The following is a 12,411-nucleotide window of genomic DNA, read 5'->3' as shown; positions in this document are numbered from 1 at the left end:
ATTTTTTCCTGAGGTGGAGTCTTGGTCTGTTGCTCAGGCTGGAGTGCAGTGGTGCGATTTTGGCACACTGCAACAACCTCTGCCTCCTGGGTTCAAGCGATTCTCCTGCCTCTGTCTCTCAAGCAGCTGGGATTACAGGCATGCACCACCATGCCTGGCTAATTTTTGTACTTTTAGTAGAGACGGGGTTTTGCCATGTTGGCCAGGCTGGTCTGGAACTCCTGATCTCAAGTGATCCACCTGCCTCAGTCTCCCAAAGTGCTACGATTACAGGTGTGAGCCACCATGCCCAGTCATTTTTCAAGTGCTTTTAACTAAATATAGTCAATATGCCAGAGCAGCATATTTTGAAATGACATATTCTTAATACTTTCACTTTAGAAATGGATTCTGTCTGTATATTTCAGTGTATAAATTGGTGTTCACATAGATAAAAATTAATGACCTTAGATAATTTTGGAAAAGGACAGAGGCAAACTTTGTATGTAAGTGAAGTATTTATTAAACCAAGGGGGCCGGGCGCGGTGGCTCAAGCCTGTAATCCCAGCACTTTGGGAGGCCGAGACGGGCGGATCACGAGGTCAGGAGATCGAGACCATTCTGGCTAACACGGTGAAACCCCGTCTCTACTAAAAAATACAAAAGCTAGCCGGGCGAGGTGGCGGGCATCTGTAGTCCCAGCTACTCGGGAGGCTGAGGCAGGAGAATGGCGTAAACCTGGGAGGCGGAGCTTGCAGTGAGCTGAGATCTGGCCACTGCACTCCAGCCCGGGCGACAGAGCGAGACTCCGTCTCAAAAAATAAATAAATAAATAAATAAATAAACAAACAAACAAACAAACAAACCAAGGGAAGGTCAATGGACCTCATCAGCAAGCTATAGGAAAATGTTCTAGCTTGAATATGGAAAAGGAGAGAACTGAATCAACCCACAACACAACATAATAGACTGTTAACTCAAAAGAATTCGCACTGTAGCCGTCCATAAGAGAGAATTTAGTTTCATCAAAACACCACCATTCATCTTGTTAAAAACAATATTAATTTAAACTGTACTGGTAGTTTTATTGTTTTAGAAAATTAAAAGCTTCAGGAGTTTAAACTGAACCTAGAATGGATTTGGATACATTTTAGAACATTATAATAAAAATAATGTCAGCACTTGTGAAGTGTCTTTGGTTTTCTTTTAAAAGAGATTGTGTTCTAAAGTTTGAGAAACTGCTTTTGCCTACTTTCCACCCTCTAGATATCTCTTGCTACTTTGGGACTCCTCTTGCTAGATCTCTCTCTCCCAGGCCACCGGTGGGAACAGCTTAGAGCTTCTTTACAGGCTCTAGGAATCCATTTTATTGTTAGCTTTTTGTTATTGTTGTTGTTGTTTGTTTTTTTGTTTGTTCCTTTTGTTATTGTTGTTGTTTTCCACCTTTTCGGTTCGGGGGGTACATGTGCAGGTTTCTTACATGGGTGGAATCCATTTTAACGGACCCCTTGTCTTTCATCTGCTGGAATTCCCACAGGCTAGAGGCAGTGGACAACGTTTTCTGAATTCTGTTAGTATCTATACTTCCACTTAGGCCACAGGTTCAGTGGCTTCCAGATGCTCTAAATCACTGGCTCCAGCCCTTAGGCTTTTCAAAACCCTTTCAAACTCAGCTCCACGCCCACCGGGCTGCTTCCTCAGCCCCGCGACCACCCCTCCACCTGTGACTCCCTCCTCTAGAGCTGTTTCCCAATCTTGCCAGCTAACCATTTGTTAAAAACAGACTTCCAGACTATTTTTTCTGGAAATTCTATATGTCTAAAGATAGGGCCCAAGGATCTGCATTTTAACAAATGTCCCAGAAAGTCTTACTGGCAGGCAAGTTTGAGAAACATGGTTCTAGGATTTCCTCGGTCCCCACGCTTATTCCCCGCGGGCAGCTCACCGCTCGCGGGACAGTCGGGTCGGTAACTCCGGTTTGGTGGGTTTCGCCAGCGCCGGGTCTCTAAGCAGACCAGCGGCGGTTGCTGGGCGACCAGACGCTCCGTCCAAGCGCCACTCACGAGAAGTCTCGCGACGTCGCAAGCTGCTCCCTCCCCGGTGCGTCCTACTCTCTGTGACACGGCAGTTGGACGCTAATGGGTACTGACGGTGGCCACTAGGCGGACTCCGACTAGAGTCCTGTTAGCTTGAAGAGGCCGTGAGGCATCGGTCACCGTATTGTTTTACTGGACCAATTAGTAGCCGGAACAATTTTTGGCAGACTACCATTTCCCCCTACCGGATTATCCTGCCATCAGCTTTGACCGTTTCAGTGCCCAACAACCACCTTTTCCCAATAACAGACCAGGAAAGGAATTACCTGATTCAGAATACAGTCTGTACTCCATGCTTTTCCTCGGTGAAACCTCAAATTCCTTAGGGTGACATTGAGGGCTATTCATCATGACCAACCTCACCGCTTGCCACCTGCCCTCTACACTCCAGTGTTTTTCAGTATACCCTGTTCTTAATAATAAAAATAATAATTCCTCTCTCTTCTCCGCCCTTCAAGGAAGACATAGCACACATTTTCTCACCTCCTTCAGTCTTATTTTTCCTTTTAAGATTTAAAGACAGTTTGGAATTAGTGCAGCCTTTCCGAAGTCTTCCTGGGTATCCCATTTTGTTAAGTGATGCCCGTTCTTCCCCCGAAACAGCTGAGATGTATTACTTTTTTCAGCATAGCACTTGATACAATATTATATGTTAGCTACTTAGCCCCATCTCCAAAGAGATGGTAAATTCTTTGAGGGCATGGATTATGTGGTTTACTTCGCCATTTCCAGGACCTAGCAAAGTGCCTTGTACATTAATAGTTACTCCATAAATGTTTGTAAAAGGAATAATTTAATTGCAGAAGAAGAACAATAGTACAGGGAACTGACATTTATAGTGGAAAGCCCGGGGCTTATTAGGGATATGGTGAGCAGTCTGGATATAAGGGACAATGCAAGCTGGAACACATCGAGTACCAGCTGTGATTCTGGTGAGAAAAGATTGTCATTGCCTTTCTTTGAGCAAAGAAGTGTCAGAGTAGAAGACCTTTGGAATTGCAAGGCAACTTAGAGCCCATGAGGTAGTCCTAATTGCCATTTTGCGATAAGGAAATTCCCAGGGCTCAAAAGAAGAAAGAAACATGCTCAAGGTCACACCTGGGGTGGCAGAGAGGGAACTTCTTGGCCTCGTGATTTTAAGCCCAGTTCTCCTTTCATTTTATCCCCTGACCATTACAATGAGAGTATCCTAGGAAGGTGGGGGAATGGGGGCAAAGGAGCCCTAACCCCATTCAGGATATTTTTGCTTAAGTCCAGTTGTGAAAGCAATCTTGGCCTGGGTTGGAGTGAAGGCAAAGAAAGTGGAAAGGAATGAAAAAATTTAGGAGATATTTCGAAGCATGATTTAATAGAGACTGGGTAGGATAAAGGGAGGGGAGAAGTTGAAGATAATTCCCAGATGTTAGCTATGATAAAGGAACAATACTGGGGAAAGAGGAGAGATGGTAATTTGAGGGGAAGTGGACGAGTTTGGTTTACATACATTAAGTGTGAGGTGAGAAAGGTTTTAATAGTCTCCAGTATAAAGCTGATTATTTAAACCATGAGGCCATAAATGGTAGTGAGGGAGAAAACAAGGAAAGCGAAATAGTGGGTTAGTAGCTATGCCAACTAGTTTGGATAAAAGAGGAAAGAAAAGCTAGTAAAGATGGTATAGAAAGAATCATCAGAGGTGAGATTTGTCCTGAGAAGCACAATAATTCAGTGATTCAGAAAATCATAATTCAGATTCAGACACTGGGGGAGGGAGTTTAAGGAGGGGGTATCTAACAGAATAAAAAGTCACAGAAGGATAAGAAATAAAAGAATGGCTGGGCATGGTGGCCCAGGCCTGTAATCCTAGCACTTTGGGAGGCTGAGGCGGGCGGATCACGAAGTCAGGAGTTTGAGACCAGCCTGACTAACATGGTGAAACCCCGTCTCTACTAAAAATACAAAGGGTGGCTGGTCGTGGTGGTGTGCGGCTGTGATCCCAGCTACTCGGGAGGCTGAGGCAGGAGAGTTGCTTGAACCCGGGAGGCAGAGGTTGCGGTGAGCCAAGATTGTGCCATTGCACTCTAGCCTGGGCAACAGAGCGAGACTCTGTCTCAAAAAAAAAGGAAATAAATAAAAGCATGATCAACGTAATATGGCTAAAACACTACTAGAGGGGTACGAATTAGATGTCCCCCCAATTATCTGTTTTGTAGTTCATTCCTTTGGGGATAATAGCTTTAACAATGATGCAGGGCTGGTCCATTGCTCTGTGTAGCACTTGGTCAACCTGCTGCTAGCATTACTTTGCTAGGAGCCTTGTTTAGCAATGCCTCATTGAAAATCAGTTGCTCTGGAAATCTTCATTTTGGAACAATTGCATATATCATTATAAAATGGAGTATTATCTCATTTGTGGTAATATTATTTAACACATTTAACATATTTAAATTAAATAACATTTAAATAAAACATATTTAATAGTCTAAAAGGATATACATATAGATATATACCAAAATGTTTAATAGTGATTGTTTCTTGGTGATAGAATTATGATTTTTTCCTCCTATTTTTAGCAATAAGATTTTTTTAAATGATAAAATTACATTCTGAAAATTTATTTTGGATTCCACTGTTCATGGAATTGAAAATGTGACTGCTGGTAGTTACAATGGTTTGAATTACTAATTTTTCTTTTTCTTTTCTTTTCTTTTTTTTTTTCGAGACAGAGTCTCACTCTGTTGCCCAGGCTGGAGTGCAGTGGCATGATCTCGGCTCACTGCAACTTCTACCTCCTGGGTTCAAGCAATTCTCCTGCCTCAGCCTCCCAAGTAGCTGGGAGAACAGGTGTGCACCACCACACCCGGCTAATTTTTTATATTTTTTGTAGAGACAGGGTTTCACCATATTGGCCAGACTGGTCTTGAACTCCTGACCTCATGATCCACCTGCCTCAGCCTCCCAAAGTGCCGGGATTACAGGTGTGAGCCACCGTGCCCAGCCGAATTACTAATTATTTTTTTGATGCAACAAGTTAAGAGAAAGTATTTTCTCATTAAGATGTGAAATACAGGCCAGGTGCGGTGGCTCATGCCTGTAATCCCAGCACTTTGGGAGGCCAAGGCGGGCAGATCACGAGGTTAGCAGATCGAGACCATCCTGGTCAACGTGGTGAAACCCCGTCTCTGTTAAAAATACAAAAATTGGCCGGGTGTGGTGGCACCCACCTGTAGTCCCAGCTGCTCAGGAGGCTGAGGCAGGAGAATCGCTTGAACCTGGGAGACAGAGGTTGCAGTGAGCTGAGATAGTGCCACTGTACTGGATCCAGACTGACAACAGAACAAGACTCCGTCTCAAAAAAAAAAAAAATATGTGAAATATAATTCCTGTCTGATGGCACAGAATGTTAAACAATCATCTGCATATTTTCCAGTGTGGCAGAAATTTGGCAGACTACAAGAAATACTTGTCTTCAGTACCAAATTTGTAAGTTCAGCATAAAATACTCTAAGATTTACACTTTTACAGATGTTGAGAAATATATATTTGTAAAAAAAAAAAAAAAAAACATATTGTGAAGCCTTGAGAATCATTTTAAAAGGTACTTTTGGAAGAATGATGCTAAAAAGCACTTTGTAAAAGCCTCAACTAGAGTTCCCAAGAAACCTTAGAAGGAAATATACTTTATATTTCATATATTTTTCTTTGTAGCCCATATGTATTTACTTACCTTCCAGAGTACATACAGCACACCAGCTCTAATGATTAGTCATCTTTCACTGAGAAACCAGGAAGTTAAAGGGCCCAGACCTGCGTAACATCACATAACTCCATACAGAAAAGTTGGCATTTTTTGTTAATGCCTCTTTTTGTCTTGATCTTGTAGATTGGTAAATATTAGTTATATGGTAGGCAGACTTCTAAGATGGCCTTAGCGATCTCACCTCCTGATATGCAGGCCCTTGTGTGATCCTCTCTTCTGGAATGTGGACTACACCTACTGACCTGTACTAGCCAATAGAATAAGGCAAAGCAGATAGACTCTCTTTCTGTGATTAGGTTACAAAAGATTATAACTTCTGTATTGTTAGCAGATTTTATTACATTTTGGGCTTGCAGTCTTTGATAAAACAAGTTGTCATTTAGGAGAGCACATATGGCAAGGATCTAAGGATAGTCTCTAGCCAACAGCTAGTGAGGAACTGAGACTGTCAATCCGATGAGAAACTAAATGCCAACAAACACCATCTGAGCTAGGAAGCTGAGCTTTCAGATGAGATCTCATCTGTAGCCAACACCTTGATAGCAGCATTGTGAGAGAGACTCTGAAGCAGAGGACCTAGATCCCTGACCTACAAAATCTGTGAAACAATATGTGTTATTTTAATCTACTGAGTTTTGTAATTTGTTTATACCAATAAATACCTAACAGGAGCAATGGAAAATTCCCTTAAGGAGAGGTTAATTCAGAAAATTGGGACATCATTCCCATTTTTATAGGACATTTCAAAAGGAAACTCAGAGGAGAGAAAAGAAAATGACTACAGGAAGCTTAAACAAGTATCTATTGATCTATCTATCTATCTATCTATCTATCTATCTATCTATCAGAAGCTGCAAGCTGTAGAATCAATACAAACAAAACCCTTTTGATTATGGATGAAGCAGTCTCTATTCAAGGTATCCTGTAACCTGGAGATGATCATTTCACTGGGAGCTTCTGTAGAAGATACTAGGAGCCCTCCAAGGCCATGATGTACACAATATGAGCCCTAATAATAAGTGATTAAAAAAATAATTTAGTAACTGATTTATATAATTTATTATATAATGTATTTTATAAATATAAATGATTATTACACAGGTTATATATAAAACAATCCATGGCATTTCTTCTGTGTTCCAGACCTATGCCTCCAACTGGCTGCTAGACATTCATTCCACCTGGATATAAATGTCCTGGAGGCACTGAAAACTCAGCCTGTCAAAACTGAACTAATTTCCATCCTTCACAAATCTGATAGACTTCCTCTAGTTCCTGTCTTGCCCACAGTTCACCCTGCTACAGATGTAGAGCCTGAGAGCCATCTCCAGTACTCTCACATATTAATACTAGTCACCAAACCATGTCTACTTAATCTCAGCATGACTTTCAAATCTAGTTTTCTCTTCATGTCCCCATTATTAACTAAGAACAGAGGTGAAAGGACTTTGTGAAATTCTATTTAAGACTTTGTGAAGTTCTGTTTTAAAAGTTATATTAATTTTAATACACAAAGATTTTCTCAAGTCTATTTTTACAGTTCTATTATGTTTAGTGTATGTAGACTCTTTTCTAAAATGGTTCACTTGCACCCTTCACTAGAGGATCAAATTGAAATAAATATAACATGTGAGATGTGGCTATAAATTAAGGATCTCAGCTGAAAATCAGTTTCATTACCTTAAAGACACATTTTTTTTTTTTCGAGATAGGGTCTCACTCTGTCACTCAGGCTAGAGTTCAGTGGTAGGGTCACAGCTTACTGCAGCCTCGACCCTCCGGGCTCAAGAGATGGCTCACCTCAGCCTCCCGAGTAGCTGGGACTATAGGTGTGCTGCAATGCCCGGCTAATTTTTGTATTTTTTATAGCGACAAGATTTTACCATGTTGCTCAGGCTGGTCTTGAACCCCTGGGTTCAAGCAATCCACCTGCCTTGGCCTCCTAAAGTGCTGGGATTACAGGCATGAGCCACTGCAACCAGCCTAAAGACACATTTAATATTATACCTTAAAGTAAAAAGATTTTACCTTAAAGTGAAAAGAAGTTTTCTGAAAAGTATTTTGTAAACATTGCCACTAGCACTCTAATTTAAGTAATGTTTTATCTCGATTTCTGAAACATTTATTGTCAACAGAGTCTAAAATTTTAGTTTGAGTTTTCAGGTAGTATTTTGCAAGACATGCACTTACAATTTTAGAAAAAGTTTGGGTTAGGTTTCAGGAACAGTTCCCTGCTTACGTTTTAGGAATTTCAAAAAAATTGTCTTTTGTACCAGAGATGGGAAACCTCTGGAGATTCAAGACTTTGCTTAAGTTTATCAGGCCAATAATAAGTTCAGCAAAAGTTTAATTAGTTCGTGATAGATAGGGGCTAAGAGTGAAACTCAGCAATGTAATATACTCTATCCTCATATCTTTCAAAATAACTTAAAATAAGTGAAAACATGTTATATATCTGTATACCTCTATTTAATTGCTTCACTTTTTGGTTCCTGTTTGCTTTTTTCAGTAAGCTTGTTTGAAAAGAGTTCCACTCCTTCATGCTTGTTTTTGTAAGTGGCTGGTGTTTTTTACTATTGTGTGTCCTTTTATATATTTCTGCAGTAGTGATCCTTTATAGAATAAGGCTTTTTTTCACACCTATTTTAAACCTCTTAAGAAGTTTTGGGAAAGGTATTCATTTTTATAATGATCTCACAGTGTAACAAAAGTCACAGTAGTGCATGCCTGTAGACCAGCTACTTGGGAGGCTGAGGCAGGAGGATCGCTTGAGCCCAGGAGTTTGAGGCTGCAGTACACTATGATTGTGCCTGTGAATAGCTACTGCACCCCAGTCTGGACAACACAGCAAGACCCCATCTCTAAAAAAATAAAGTCACTTTAAAAGTGTGGGCACTAGGCCGGGTGCGGGGGCTCACGCCTGTAATCCCAGCACTTTGGGAGGCAGAGGTGGGTGGATCACGAGGTCAGGAGATTGAGACCATCCTGGCTAACATGGTGAAACCCCATCTTTACTAAAAATACAAAAAAATTAGCCAGGCGTGGTGGCCTGCGCCTGTAGTCCCAGCTGCTGGGGAGGCTGAGGCAGGAGAATGGCGTGAACCCGGGAGACAGAGCTTGCAGTGAGCTGAGATCGCACCACTGCACTCCATCCTGGGTGACAGAGCAAGACTCTGTCTCAAAACAAAACAAAAACAAACAAAAAACAACAAACAAGTGTGGGCACATTTAATTTCCTCCTCTAAAAATGCAGTATATTGTTGATGTTTCTGAAAAGCAAATAAAATATGTGCAGTAAGTTTATTTCTTTTCTGAACAGATATTTATGGGTTGACTGCCAGGTGCCACTGGTTAAGGTGCTGGGGATACAAAGGTGAGTTAGACCAAGTCCCCACCCCCTGGAGCTTACATTCTAGAAAGGGGAGATAGACTAATAAATCAAGCACCCAAATAATTTCAGATTGCAGTAAATTCTGTGAAAGAAAGAAATAGAGTGTAATGAAATTGCGTAACTGGGGTAGGGAGGAAGAAGGGAAGGAGAAAGGTATTTCCTTGAGATGAGAGAGATGGGCATTTGAACTGAGACAAGAATGAGGAGCCAAGTGTGTGAGAGCCTGCAAGGAAGTGTTCCAGGTCCAGAAAGCAGCCACTGTAAAGTCTGGAGTGGGGAAGAGCTGGGTGAGCATAAGGACCCAGAGGACAGTGTGGGTGAAAGATAGTGAAGGAGTGGGAGAATGAGTGAGAGGAAAGTAGGAATCAGATGTAAAGGGCCTTTTGGTCACAGTGAGAAATTTGGATTTTGGTATTAATATGTCACAGTATTTAACTCATAAGGCAGAATGTAAATTTTCCTTTTGTTAACAGGACAAAACTAACTTTATTATATGTATTATATTTAAAGTTTGAAGGAGAGAGCAGTTGCTACTTTATAAGGTGAAAAAATACTGTTTTTGTAGTGTGATATTAATGTAATTAATAGTATTAAGGATGCCCTTAGAAATCTAAGCAGGAGGGTCTTGAGAACTTGGAAATATAATTTCAACTTGTGTTCCAAATTGTCAGATTCAATATAGCTGTTGTTTTAGTTTTGCTCTTTGGTGTACGTAAAGCATGTGTTATTTTCAGATCTTGGGATAACTAGAAGTCTATAATGTTGATGTCTGTCTATATGAATTACCATTTCAACATTCCATAGTTTTAAGTGATGTAGTGTTTACCTTAAATATTAAGACTAGACAGCATAATCTTCCCTAAAAAGTGGTGTTCATTTGTAATTCTGACATCAGTGGCCTATCAAGCTAACTTTCTTGAAGCTACAGAACATTTCACTTTTTTCCTTTCCTCCCTCCCTCCCTCCTTCCCTCCCTCCCCCCTTCCTTCCTTCCTTCCTTTTCCTTCTCTTTTCTTTTTTTCCTTCCTTCCTTCCTTCCTTCCTTCCTTCCTTCCTTCCCTCCCTCCTCTCCTCCTCCTCCTCCACCTCCTCCTCTTCCTCCTCCTCCCTCTCTCTGTCTCTCTCCCATCCCCAACTCTTACTTTTACCCTCTTTCCTAGGGTGCTGATACAGAACATTTCAGATGGCTGTACTTATTCAACATGATGTGTCCTCACACATAAGATCACATATTAATTTCTGTCCAGGCGCGGTGGCTCAGGCCTGTAATCCCAGCACTTTGGGAGGCCAAGGTGGGCGGATCACCTGAGGTCGGCAGTTCAAGACCAACCTGACCAACATGGAGAAACCCTGTCTCTACTAAAAATACAAAATTAGCCGGGCATGGTGGTACATGCTTATAATCCCAGCTACTCGGGAGTCTGAGGCAGGAGAATTGCTTGACCTGGGAGGCGGAGGTTGCAGTGAGCCGAGATCGTGCCATTGCACTCCAGCCAGGGCAACAAGAGCGAAACTCCATCTCAAAACAAACAAACAAAAAAAAATTGCATATTAATTTCTTCGCCTAATTTGTGTTACTTTATTTTCTAAGCCCAGAACCTTAAGATAGCTTCAGTTATACTGAAAAGATATGCAAGAAATGATAGATGGATTATATAGGAGTTGAAGTAAAAAGTTAAAGCTAATTCTATATGTGTTTTAAAGGACTTATTTAGTAACATCAATGATACATAGAATAAGTTCAACTGAATATAAGGATGGAGTATGAAGTAGCAAGTGCTAGGAACAAAAATGAATCATATAAGTTAAACATTTATTTGGAGATGAATTTATACCAACTGATTTTCAGGAAGGTAAGTAGTTTAAAGTAACAACTATCAATGGTAAACATATTTATAGTTTTACAATAGGTACTTATAATAATCCTCTGAAATCTAATATAAAGTTTAAACATTATATTTTTATAATTATAGGCAATATACTTTTTAAAGCATGTGGCTCTTAGGTTTTGAAAAGTACAACTGTAGTTCATCAAAATGTGCCCAAGGCACAAATACCATTTTACTCAGTCATTAGAAACTTTAGCATAATTGCTTAGTATAATCCAAAGAAAATATGAGCATTGACATCAGGGACTCTCCAATTTGTTAAGCAGTTATTCCATAATTTTTGGCACCAAGATAATCCACATGTTGAAAAAGCAATTAATCATTGGTGTTAGTTATCAAGCTATGATTTTGGCTGTTTCCTCCCAAATGACCTGAAATGATAGAGTTCCTGATTTTATTTTCATAATTTTTTTCTGAGATCAAAAGTTTAAGTATGCCAATCTGGTCACAGTTGACCTGAGTTTCGTGTTATTAGATTTCTAAAGTAGATTATAACTTTATGTTTACAAAGCTAAATGGTATTTCTTCTGGTAGTATATGGATAAAAAGTTTAGAAACCTTTAGAAACCTATAGATTATCTCAGAAGTAGTTACTTAAACTAGAATTTTGGCCCCAAGAAAGTAAATTTATTTGCTGTTGGAGCTTGTATTGAAAATAGGCCAAAATGAGAGAACACACAACTATACTTTCAATTTTCTAACAAGTATTTTATGAATACAATGGCATAGAGACATTGATTATTAAACAGTGAATGATATTATGATCTCATAATTTAAACAGAATTATATAAGAATGAGCAAAAATAAAAGCTGTCATTCTGTGTAGTATATCTTCCTGTCTTCAAAACCAGAACAAAAAACCACATTACTCACCATATAGGTATATTAAGTTATAGTTAAAACAATCCATAAATACAGAAACCTTGGATACTTAACAATCTGTGTTCAGTTGAGTTTACTCAGCTACATGTGGATACAGTGCAGACTTAGTAATATAAATGAACTCTTCTCTGCATGCATGACTTATGCATCTGTACCTCATCACTCACAGAACAGTTTTTGGAAACTTTGAAACTCCGCAATATGCAGCACTCCAACCCTCCAACAGTTTCTCTGATTCACTGTAAAGTTCCTTATGCTCCTGCTCTCTTCTGTGTTTATTTTTAAGTGGATGCTCTGTGGGGCGGTTTATTATATTGTGCAATGCAGTGATTTTTCAAAGTCCTGAATACTAGGTAGTCATACTAATTTGTGACAACAATCTTCAGACTTGATCCCTCTAACAGAGCACATGACGTTTGGTCTCAAAGCTTATTTTCC

At 40.1% G+C, this 12,411-nt stretch overlaps 1 protein-coding gene across 4 annotated transcripts in view; it reads right to left on the bottom strand.

The window, feature by feature from the left end:
* Positions 1-2,049, bottom strand: part of PPP1R42 (protein phosphatase 1 regulatory subunit 42) — a 65,771-nt gene extending 63,722 nt beyond the window's left edge. For 2 of the 4 annotated variants that reach the window (XM_017896313.1, XM_017896314.1), the window contains exon 1: positions 1,925-2,049. The gene's annotated coding sequence lies outside the window, so the exon portion shown is untranslated. Of the gene's footprint in view, positions 1-1,459; positions 1,479-1,851 lie in introns of those variants that run through there. The other 2 variants (XM_017896315.1, XM_017896316.1) reach the window with 2 other exon arrangements.
* Between the last annotated feature and the right edge of the window lie 10,362 nt (positions 2,050-12,411).

Source organism: Rhinopithecus bieti, unplaced genomic scaffold (genome assembly GCF_001698545.2).
Source record: "Rhinopithecus bieti isolate Rb0 unplaced genomic scaffold, ASM169854v2 scaffold_27306, whole genome shotgun sequence".
NCBI lineage: Eukaryota > Metazoa > Chordata > Mammalia > Primates > Cercopithecidae > Rhinopithecus > Rhinopithecus bieti.
The sequence above is the reverse complement of the archived record's forward strand: the minus strand, read 5'-3'. Positions and strand labels throughout refer to the sequence as shown.